At 41.6% G+C, this 12,061-nt stretch overlaps 1 long non-coding RNA gene across 2 annotated transcripts; it reads right to left on the reverse strand.

The window, feature by feature from the left end:
* Positions 1-2,803: 2,803 nt before the first annotated feature.
* On the reverse strand, positions 2,804-8,421 carry LOC127536290 (uncharacterized). 2 transcript variants are annotated; one of them, XR_007945280.1, is made up of 3 exons: positions 3,203-3,530; positions 3,007-3,118; positions 2,804-2,923 (listed from the first exon to the last, which is right to left on the reverse strand). It is a non-coding gene; the product is annotated as an uncharacterized LOC127536290 (long non-coding RNA). The 2 variants fall into 2 exon arrangements; XR_007945279.1 differs by lacking the exons at positions 3,007-3,118; positions 3,203-3,530 and adding exons at positions 6,588-7,590; positions 8,023-8,421 and having other exon boundaries at positions 2,814-2,923.
* Positions 8,422-12,061: the final 3,640 nt, after the last annotated feature.

Below are 12,061 nucleotides of genomic sequence, written 5' to 3' on the forward strand. Positions count from 1 at the left end.
CCAACAGATACGACAGACAAAATGAATAATTACTGTGAAAACAGCTGCACAGTTTACAATTCACCACCAGTTTGCATGACTGAAACAGCTGATATATTAATTTTCATCAGCAAGTGAAACTGGTTCATTTTTGATTCAGAAGATATCTGGGGATCACAATAGCACTTATCACAAGCTAGCTCACAACCAGTGACTAAGAGGAGAAACAAGTCTAAGATGCCACATCTATGTTTCATTTCAAGGAATATCAGGACAAACAATGATGAGCTTGAGGTGTGAGGAATCCAAGTGTCAGTAGTGTTGGTGGATGAGTGAGGCATGTGTTGAGTGTTACCAGCGATAAACAATGAGGAAATAAACTACAGGCAGGGTTTTACACTGACTATGTGATTATGGGCAGTAAAAAACCACCAGGGCAACACTTCACAATCAATGGAAACATTGAAGTGCTGCAAATCCCACACCAGCACCATCATCTCCTTTCAGTGACTCAGTAGTTCAGTTTCATATTTATTAATCTTCTTTGAAAAGAAACTCACAAGACACCCACGCTCAGGGCATTCTCCTACAAAAAGCAACAACAACAACCAGCATACCACTGGTTGGCATCTCTCTGTGCTGCCATAACACTGGAGCTAAAAACAACAGAGCTTTTACTCTTGAAATGCCTCATGACATTGTGGAGTCCAGATAAACTCAGCTCTCTCCTTTAACAGGTCTGTCAGCAGGGAGACTAACGATGCAAATTTTTCACATACCCTGCTATTCTCAAAGACGTCTCAGCTCCTTTTTGGTTTCTGGTTGGGGAAACTGCTGCACAGCTGAGATCTTGGCTATGGGTGGACTTGGTCTTGGTCCACCATCTTCCCAACGTATGTTACAGTGACCTTGGCAAACTCTCATTTTGTCAAGTTGATAGTACTGTGGCCAGAGCAGTTATCAAACAGAAACACACACACAGTTAACATGCACCCATCAAGTGCATGAATAAACCACCATGTCTTCCAAACACACTGCACACCCGGAGAGACCAGCAACTTTCTAGTTCATCGAATGCTGAAACCAAATGACATCACTGGGTAAAGGAAATGTTCCAAAGCACCCTGGCTCTGAGCATGAAACTCAGTAGATCTGTTCTGTTTAGCATGAAAATCTGTTTGAGCAAACAAATTGGATGTAAAATTGGAAACTTGACCAGATTGGATCATTTTTGGAATGTAAAAAATCGGGGTACTTTGCCATGCAGACTTGTCAGAACCACCACTTAGAAAATGGGCTCTCTTACAAAGTGGTCACTATGTGGCAACAAAGATCCCATCCAGGAGGAAATAGCATTGAGTGCTGTTCCTCACTGTTGATGCTGACATAACTCTGTCAAACAACTGGGACAAAACAGAACTTACTTTCTGTGCTGCCACCAACTCAGTGCTACAAACAGCTATCTGGTTTACCTGGAACGTTCATAGCAGCTGCAACTAACTGCAACTTGTGCAGCACCGGAGGCAGCTCAAATAAGAGCACAGGCTGGGAAAATATCACCAGGGGCCTGTTTCATGAAGCAGGTTCAAGAAACTCTGAGTTTCTTCCGCAACTCTGAGTTGATCTACTCTGAGATAGAAAACTCTGAGTTTCGGTTTCACAACGGCTGATTTGAGTTGGTTTAATCAACTCGGAGTAGTTAGACCCGGAGTTAAGCGCGTGCACCACAACTCTGAAAAGACAGCATCAATAGAACCCCGATTCGACGAGTCACCATGGAAACGGGAAGCGAAAGGCTGCGTTTTTGAACTGGAAGTTTTTAACGCGCTCATATGGCGAGTTTGAACACGTTTTTAGAAAGAAGTGCAACACCGCTGCAGCTGCAAAAGAGAGAGAGACGGCGTGGAGAACAGCCCGGATCAATGCGTAAGTTTAAATGTAGTCCTTTGTAATCGTAATAATATTACAGGGAATAACTGTCTGAATGGTAGAATATTAAGTTATTTCTTTTAGGTGAAATCCCGCGGGGGAGAAGCGCACGGGGCAGCAGCTTAAGATGAACTATAAAAATATTGTTCAAACGGGTCAGACCTCGGCATTATCTCATGGAGGTACTTCATGTTGATCATGTTTTACATTGTAAAGTAGCCTAAATATTAAGTGGCTGTTTGACTGTGCAGTTGTTTTATCCACACATAGCCTAAATGTCTGCATCCATATCATGTCCTGTTAAATAATTAAGCCTATTTAAACTAACATAGACTTCTGCTCAGCCAACAGAAAGAAAGTAGATGCCTGTAAAATGGTGGTATAAAAGGTCATGGATGTATATGTATATATATATATATGTGTGTGTGTGTGTGTGTGTGTGTGTGTGTGTGTACATATGATTATTTAGTTCTCTTTTGTGTCTTTTTTGTCTTTTGGCCCCTTCACACCACAACAGACCTTGTAACTGTAAGTAGGCAACACTCCAAAGATTTATCCAAATGGTAGTTTAAGTTTTATACAGAGGTGTGTTACTGATAGTTCGCTTCCCATTCAGATTTTGGATGGAATATAGAGTGTGACATTTAGCCTACACTGAAGTGTTGCACATTCTCATCCTTTTTAACAGAGCATGGCTGGACAGCAGCAGGATGGTTCCTCAGCTTCCACTGCACAGACTGACACAGGGTGTTGCTCTCCTCTAATAGTGGTAATATTATGAAGAACAACACATGCCCCAGTAATATCACAGGCCCTCTCAGGGGTCACCCTGAGGAGACGTAGGCTCTGGAAACGGGCTTTCAGCAGGCCTATGGTCATCTCCACCCGGGCTCTGGTCCTGCAGTGAGTCCGGTAGAAGTTCTGTTGGGGGCCTGGTTCAGGGTCAGGGTATGAGGTCATCAGCCTGGGTTGGCATGGTAACCCCTGTCACCCAGCAGAAGGCCATCAAACTCTCCTGTAATGTATAGTGGATACATCAGAGTATATTAAAGGAGGGAGACAAGAGAATTCTATTGTGAAAATCTTTAGGCTGCTGACCATGCTGCAGTCTGTTGCTCAGGTTAGACTCTCCATAAATCCTGGAGTCATGAACAGACCCAGGTCACGTGGCCTCCACATTAGAAATGATGCATGCAGCATCACATATGATCTGACAGTGCAGAGAATGACAGATGTTGAACTATGATGCAGTATTTAACATTTAGAAACAGTAGTCAGTCTACCTGTAGCCTACCTGCACATTTATGCTGTGAATGGACTTCCTGTTCATGATGTGAGGGAGCTGTGATGGGGATGTGTGTGCATCTATCATAGTGGGAAATCCTAAAAGAAATTCAAATGACTAATCCCAGTCTGAAGCTGCAGTACAATGTCATGAACAGAATATGATTTAAAATTTAACAGATCTCTACATCATTCACCTGCAATCCCATGGATCCTCCTTGATGCTGTGACAGGTTTGTGTCCAGGAAAACCACAATGATGAGTAAAAGCCTTTTCAGAGCCAGGAAAACTTTTCTGACTGTCCTGCATACAGTTGTCTTACTGTAGTGCTCTGCATCTCCTACATTATATAAAACTTCCATTTCCAAAGAACCGCAGCGCAACACACAATATCTGCTGGATGTGAGAGCATGACTGCGGCTGGTAATGTAAATGTAAGGACGGATTAGGTTGTTTATGTAGATTATGGACTTGAAACGATTACGAAACGGTACCGCTCAAACCGATAATTGTCCGGAAATGCGAGAACATTTATGCTCGGTCTGATAACAATCTACCGACGAATATTTAATTATCTGTGCAGTAATGCTGCTCCTTTATCCACTGGATCGTTAATAAAAGCTGTTCTACGCCAAAACTCGCTCGCTTACTGACTGAATGAATGAGGAAATGAAACAGCGTGTGTGGCTGAAAGAGGGCGGAGACAGAGAGAAACTCGAGGTTTTCTCAGATAAACCTGCTGGCGAGCAGGTTAGAGTCATAGAGTCTGTTACTGCGGTAACTGACCGAGAGTTGAAGTTACCCCTCTTTGTGAAGCAGGCTAGAGTTACCCCTCTGTCTCAGGGTTAAGTTACCTCGTTTCGTGAAACGGAAAACTCTGAGTTTCCCTCATTTCAGGGTTAAGAAACTCAGAGTTTTCAGTGAACCTGCTTCGTGAAACAGGCCCAGTGGGAGGAGCTGTTTGTCAACAAAGAAGTAATCAATTCTGGTATATGTATGATGAACTGGTGAGAAAAAGGAATATTCTTTATCATTGGGGTGCAAAGTGCGCCACACATCGCAAATGCCATAATCAGAAAGAAAAGTTTTGATAAAGGAAGCAGATTTCCTAATTGTGCTAATTTGGTGGATGACCTGTCCAAAGTTAAGTCAAGCCAACAATTGAAATCACCCCCAAGTATGAGACGGTAAGTTTTAAGGTCTGGCAAAGTTGAGAACAGCTGTTCAAAGAAAGCTACATTATCCGAGTTAGGAGCATAGACATTCACAAGTGCCACCAAAGAATTATACAATTTACTACAGACCATCACATATCTCCCAGACTTGTCAGAAACCACACTGTGTGATTCAAAAGAAACACCCTAATTAATAAGGATTGAAACCCCCCTTGTTTTGGCTTGGAAAGAGGAATGGAACTGTTGCCCGTGCCATCCTGACAGTTGATGGCTATTATCTGAATTATGGATGTGGGTTTCCTGCAAAAAACTATTTCTAATTTAAGGTGTCTAATATGTGAAAGAATCTTTTTCCTTTTAACTGGATGGTTTAGGTCCTTAACATTCCAACTCAAAAACTTCAAGCGGTCAACCATAGTATAGAACTAAATAAAGAGGTTGTGTAATACAAGTGAACAGTAACATAACAGCTTCAAGCAGGAACTGCAGTGAAAAAGTGCAGGCAGGTAAAAACTGGCAAAAAAAGAACTAAACCAAATTGAGAACCCAAGCATCACTGGCAGTGGTGACCCCCCCCCCCCACACACACACACCCACACCCACACACCCACACACCCTACCCACCCAAGAAAGCTGTTACAAAAACAAACAGCAAGCTCTTCAAGACACCCCCTATACAAAACATCTTCCTGTGTCCATCCGAGGTCGCTTTACCGACTTCCGGGTGTGGAATTTCACGATGGAGAGAGTGTAGGCAGTTCTTGTTTGGACGGCTGGTCTGCTCTAATCTCTATAATGCGCATTTCCCAATGACTCAAATAACTTATCCATTCCTCTTAGTATATTGAAATCAAAGCCTACACTCTCTCCATCGTGAAATTCCACACCTGGAAGTCGGTAAAGCGACCTCGGATGGAATAAAAACCTCTGATTGGCTGGGCGGGCAAAGCGTCTCTCTGACTGGCCGAAAAGCCTGTCAATCTCAGAGCATAGAATTTATACACAGATCGGATCATTTTATAGTTTTGCACCAAATATCTCAGCGGGACCGGAAGTACGATTCCTGATTTGCACCTGTAGAAAACAGAGAATGTGTGACTTGTGGGGAGGATTCGAGTGGTTGTAAGTAGCAATTTGTGTTTGTGTGTTAGAGGACACAGCTATTTTCGTGGTAAATTATTTCACATACTTATTGCACAAGTTCACATTCAGATTTGCACATATTCAAATTCTCACTTCAACTTCACTTTGTACAATACAGGTGCACAAGTATGTTTTGCACTTAGTGTCCTGCAACAATAGGTGCAAAATGTGAGCGTGTCAGTGTTGAAATATGTGACTTGTAGAGAAGGATTTGTGCACCTGTAAATATGATTTGTGCACCTGTAAATATGATTTGTGCACCTGTGAATGTGATTTGTGCACCTGTAATTACGATTTTGTGAATGTGTATTTTTGTGTTGTATTTGTGGGAAGAAAAAAAATCGACACATACAAGAAATTATTTTACAAGTACACAACTCATAGAGTGTGGGAAACCAGATTTGCTGATACACATACAAATTCAATGTACACAACTACAAATTCGATGTTACAGGTGCTCAAACATTTTGCACCTGAAATACCTTCATACAGATACTCCAAAGTCATGAGTGTGAATGGAGATCCTTGTTATACAGAAAGATATGGTCCACACAGTCCTACTGTTAAACATGCATTATTTAAAATCAAATGTTAATCATTTCCATCCTACAACTGTTGCACTGAAGTTGTACTAATAAGAACAATTCATATTTAGAACTGAGAACAAATACAATGGGTTCTACACCTCTTCCTTCTTTCTCCAAACATCAGCAACATTTCATGGCCAAAGAGCTCTAGTTTGGTCTCATCTGACCAAAGGACATGCTTCCAGTATTCATAATCTTTATCCAGGTTGTCCTGACCCGAGATGGTACCAATATCTGGTCTGGCCCATGAAATGACATTTATTTATAAAACACTTTTATTTCAGCAGTATTTGCGTCAGTTTTATAACTTCTGCTGGTTGGGAACACCCAAAAATGTCTGAAGATTTTTAAAAAAGATTTTTTCACTTAATATTCCAGTTGTGTCACAACAGCGTTGTTTTTGAGTTAAAATATGATGAATGATTAAATCAGTTTTATTGTGACATACCTATATAAAAGATAAAAACAGTTTAAAGTGTCTTTTACTCACCTTCAGACGGAGAAAAGAAGCTGCAACATGAAGACGGTAAAAGCAGAACTATTTTGAGGAACAGGAACGGCCGTAACGTCACTGTTGTCAGGGAAACGAAGCAGGAAACCTGATGGATCAGTCTGTGGTGAAAATGTGTGTTTGGGAACATTTTCCATTTCTTTCTAATTCTATAAATATGAAGCTTTTAGGAAGAATAAAGAAGAATCAATCCCAGAAGTGATGACTCCATTTCAACACTAAATGTCCTGAGAAGCTGTTTTACAGGAACTACAGTCAGAGAGGGAATCTACACTCTACATGTCACCTGAGGAATCCAAACCTTCTGTGGCTTCATCTTCTTCTTTGTCTGCTGCTGTGGACTTTAATCCACTCCTCATTTCAATGTGGAAGCTCAATACTTTAGTGTTCTGCTCTCCTTTAGTCTCTTCTTGGATTTGATCACTTCCTGTTTTTTCTGTGTCTTTGCTTTAAACAACTTCCTGTTGTTTTTCCACATTCATTAAAATGTCTTTTAGATTGAATTAATCCATTGAAACTTTGAAGAATTTCAAATAATTTTCCCATTTCATTGCTTCATTCGTATATTTGACTCTCATAATTACACACAGTTTGGTAAATGTCACACTTTGAGCCTCTAGACCCACAACATCACTTTGTAAATTCTGTTTTTAAGGAGCATTTAATGTCCTTACAGCTGAGAACCTGCCTCACTAATTCACTTTCATGCTGTTTTAATGTGAAATATTGAACATTTTCCTCCATTTATCTGATATCTTCCAGATGAAATCAGCCAACAGTGTCTAAAATCACTGATTGTAGCTGCTCCACTGTTTACTTGTGTGTTTTCTCTCCATATCTTCAGAATAATTCCTTCTCTGGTTCTTCAGGCTGTTTCCAGTCCAGCAGCAGCAGCGCCCTCTGCAGGTTGGACAGATAAAAGCTTCCAGCATCTATCTGCTATTCCCAGCTTCTCCCATCCAGGAACTAGCCAGGCCCCACCCTGCTGACATCAAGCAAACATTCAAGGAACAAAAATGGATTTTACAAGTTTTCTGAGAGTCCGTGTTGAGCAGCAGCAGACAGATCAGTGGAACATGAGGGATCAACATCAACATCTCAGTCTGATTATCTGCTCTGTCTTTAATCACTAATTTATCCTCATTATTTTTACTAGTTTGAATGAATAAACTGTAGTTTTCTCTGTTCTAGTTCAGAAAAGGGTCAAAGCTGGACAGATGAAGGAAATAAAGACACCAGTAAACAAATCAGCAACAAGTTAGTGAATGCAAAAAGAGAGTTTAAACATCTGAATGTGTGGCGTTTGACAGATCTGTATGATTGTAAAGTCTGTCTGAGGCTTTGCTTCAGTTGTTGGGTTTGTCAGCTGGTTGGAGATCAGCTGCAGTGATCAGACTGAGTTTGTGAAACTCACCGTCAGGCTGCAGAGCTTCTTCTTCTCTTTGCATCGACGCTGCAGGTGATCAGAGACACACAGTTTCCAGAAGCTTCTTCTGGTGATTCTGGAAATCTCCTTCTGCTTGTGACTCCTCAGACTTCTGTTTGTGTCCAGGTGCTTCTAGTTTTGGCTCCTGATCAGGCCCGGGCTGAATCCCAAACCGCCCCTTACACACTCCCCCTACACTACCGAGTGTCACTCCAAAAGAAGTCACACTCGCAGCTGTGGAGGGCACCTACACACGTGGACAAAATTGTTGGTACCCCTCAGTTAAAGAAGGAAAAACCCACAATTCTCACTGAAATCACTTGAAACTCACAAAAGTAACAATAAATAAAAATTTATTGAAAATTAAATAATCAAAAACAGCCATTACTTTTGAATTGTTGATTAACATAATTATTTTAAAAAAACAAACTAATGAAACAGGCCTGGACAAAAATGATGGTACCTCTATAAAAGATTGAAAACTATTTGACCAGAGTGACATGATTAACTCAGGTGTGTCATTTAATTGACATCACAGGTGTTTCCAAACTCATAATCAGTCAGTCTGCCTATTTAAAGGGAGACAAGTAGTCACCCTGCTGTTTGGTGAAAAGGTGTGTACCACACTGAACATGGACAACAGAAAGCGAAGGAGAGAATTGTCCCAGGACATCCGAAAAAAAATTATAGACAAACATCTTAAAGGTAAAGGCTATAAGACCATCTCTAAACAGCTTGAAGTTCCTGTGACAACAGTGGCTCATATTATTCAGAAGTTCAAGACCCACGGGACAGTAGCCAACCTCCCTGGACGTGGCCGCAAGAGGAAAATTGATGACAAATTGAAGAGACGGATCGTTGGAATTGTATCCAAAGAGCCCAGAGCAACCTCCAAAGAAATTAAAGGTGAACTCCAAGGCCAAGGTACATCAGTGTCAGATCGCACCATTCGTCGTTGTTTGAGCCAAAGTGGACTTCATGGGAGACGACCAAGGAGGACACCACTGCTGAAAAAAACTCATAAAAAAGCCAGACTGGAATTTGCAAAAATGCATGTTGACAAGCCACAAAGCTTCTGGGAGAATGTCCTTTGGACAGATGAGACCAAACTGGAGCTTTTTGGTAAGGCACATCAACTCTATGTTCATAGACTCAAAAACCAAGCATACGAAGAAAAGAACACTGTCCCTACGGTGAAACATGGAGGAGGCTCAGTAATGTTTTGGGGCTGCTTTGCTGCATCCGGCACAGGGTGTCTTGAAAGTGTGCAAGGTACGATGAAATCTGAAGACTATCAAGGCATTCTGGAGAGAAATGTGCTGCCTAGTGTCAGAAAGCTTGGTCTCAGTCGCAGGTCATGGGTCTTCCAACAGGACAACCATCCAAAACACACAGCCAAAAACACCCAAGAATGGCTGAGAGAAAAGCGTTGGACTATTCTAAAGTGGCCTTCTATGAGCCCAGATCTGAATCCCATTGAACATATGTGGAAGGAGCTGAAACATGCCATTTGGAGAAGACACCCATCAAACCTGAGACAACTGGAGCTGTTTGCTCATGAGGAGTGGGCCAAAATACCCGTTGACAGCTGCAGAACGCTCATTGACAAATACAGAAATCGTTTAATTGCAGTGATTGCCTCAAAAGGTTGTGCAACAAAATATTAAGTTATGGGTACCATCATTTTTGTCCAGCCCTATTTCATTAGTTTTTTTTTTTAATAATTATGTTAATCAACAATTCAAAAGTGATGGCTGATTTTGATTTAATTTTCAATAAATTTTTATTTATTGTTACTTTTGTGAGTTTCAAGTGATTTCAGTGAGAATTGTGGGTTTTTCCTTCTTTAACTGAGGGGTACCAACAATTTTGTCCACGTGTGTATTGTTGAAGGGGGAGGGTATAAATACGATCGTCAGGAATGGGGCGCCCTGTCGCCTCACCGGAAAACGGAAGACGTCATCGCCATGGTAACACAAAGACGCCTACTGTGCATGGCTGTAGCACTGTGGCACAGGTTGCAGGCAATGATGTAGGGGCTACATTCTGCTTCAAATAATTTGAAGTCATCCCACATGTTTTCAAATCCTATTATCTGGCATTTCAAATCCAATAAATGAATTCTGTCAGTTGTGTTCAAATTTTAAGGTGTCAGGGGGTGCACAATTAAATCAAACGTCAGCAGAGAAGAAGATTTGTTTCTTTTGATTTATCTTTTTACATCACTCTTTTTGTGATGTTCTCAGTGTGAAAAAGGCGTGGGAGAAATAATGGACGCATGTGGAACTTACATCGATATGTTGTTTCCTCCTCCATTTCGACGTTGCACTTCCTGAAAAAGTTGTCCAGAGTGAGCATCGATGCAGACTCGCTATTTAAGGGCTGAACAGTCCACTCTCCCTCCGCACTACGCGGTTTGGGACGGCCCTTAATATGGAGGACCCTCCACGGGAACGTGCAAGCGGAGGGGTAGTGTGTAGGGAAAGTGTGTCGGGGGCGGTTTGGGATTCAGCCCCGGACTGGCAATCGGGAGAGGCAGGACTTTTCCCGGTGGCCTGCCTGGACAGGCCAGTCACGGACTGGCAGGCCAATGAAAAAAAGTTGATCGGCTTTTTGGCAGACAGGCCAGAGACTGCAGCGCCAGAAGCCTTACAGAGTACACGCCCACCCTCCTGTCACTCACACAAAGCAAGTGCTCTGAGCTCTAAATCAGAAGGATAGGGATTGGTCAAAGTGACATTTTTTTAGAAGAAACGTGCCATGATTGGTTAGTTGCTTTATGGCCCGCCCCTTCATAGCCAGAACGGGGAAGCATGCACTGGAGAGCGGTGATATGAGAGTGAGGCCAGAGAGTGGAAGGAGTGAAGATTATGGAGCACCCTGAGAAAGCTGGAGGCAAAAAACGAGAAAAGACGAAGAGAAAAGGTGGACATGAGAGGGAGATGGAGAAGAAAAAAAGGTTGCTCGAGGAGGAAGGGGCAAAGTGTTATAAAATAACACACGTTTCATCAACCCCCGCACAGGTCCAGCAGTGTACAGTTGAAAATAAATGATGCTGCTACTTCAAGTAAGTTTACAAACGGTCGGTTCTTCTCACAAATGCATCATCAGACCTCAAAGGCCAAAATATAATAAAAAAATGATTGGTATATTATTGATTTGCTTGACTAGATTAGAAAACTTTGTTTCATTTTGTCAGTTATCAGGCCCAAATAAGCTCCACAGGTGTCAGGTGGGTTGCAGGAAGCCTGAAAACGTTTGAGACCCCCTCTTCAGGTAGGATAGGCAGTTGACTTACAATTTTCAGTTATAAAATGAACATTGGTGTTTGCATATACTACACACGTGGACAAAATTGTTGGTACCCCTCAGTTAAAGAAGGAAAAACCCACAATTCTCACTGAAATCACTTGAAACTCACAAAAGTAACAATAAATAAAAATTTATTGAAAATTAAATAATCAAAAACAGCCATTACTTTTGAATTGTTGATTAACATAATTATTTAAAACAACAAACTAATGAAACAGGCCTGGACAAAAATGATGGTACCTCTATAAAAGATTGAAAACTATTTGACCAGAGTGACATGATTAACTCAGGTGTGTCATTTAATTGACATCACAGGTGTTTCCAAACTCATAATCAGTCAGTCTGCCTATTTAAAGGGAGACAAGTAGTTACCCTGCTGTTTGGTGAAAAGGTGTGTACCACACTGAACATGGACAACAGAAAGCGAAGGAGAGAATTGTCCCAGGACATCCGAAAAAAAATGATAGACAAACATCTTAAAGGTAAAGGCTATAAGACCATCTCTAAACAGCTTGAAGTTCCTGTGACAACAGTGGCTCATATTATTCAGAAGTTCAAGACCCACGGGACAGTAGCCAACCTCCCTGGACGTGGCCGCAAGAGGAAAATTGATGACAAATTGAAGAGACGGATCATTGGAATTGTATCCAAAGAGCCCAGAGCAACCTCCAAAGAAATTAAAGGTGAACTCCAAGGCCAAGGTACATCAGTGTCA

The sequence above is a fragment of the Acanthochromis polyacanthus genome, chromosome 11 (assembly GCF_021347895.1).
Source record: "Acanthochromis polyacanthus isolate Apoly-LR-REF ecotype Palm Island chromosome 11, KAUST_Apoly_ChrSc, whole genome shotgun sequence".
Classification (NCBI taxonomy): Eukaryota; Metazoa; Chordata; class Actinopteri; family Pomacentridae; genus Acanthochromis; species Acanthochromis polyacanthus.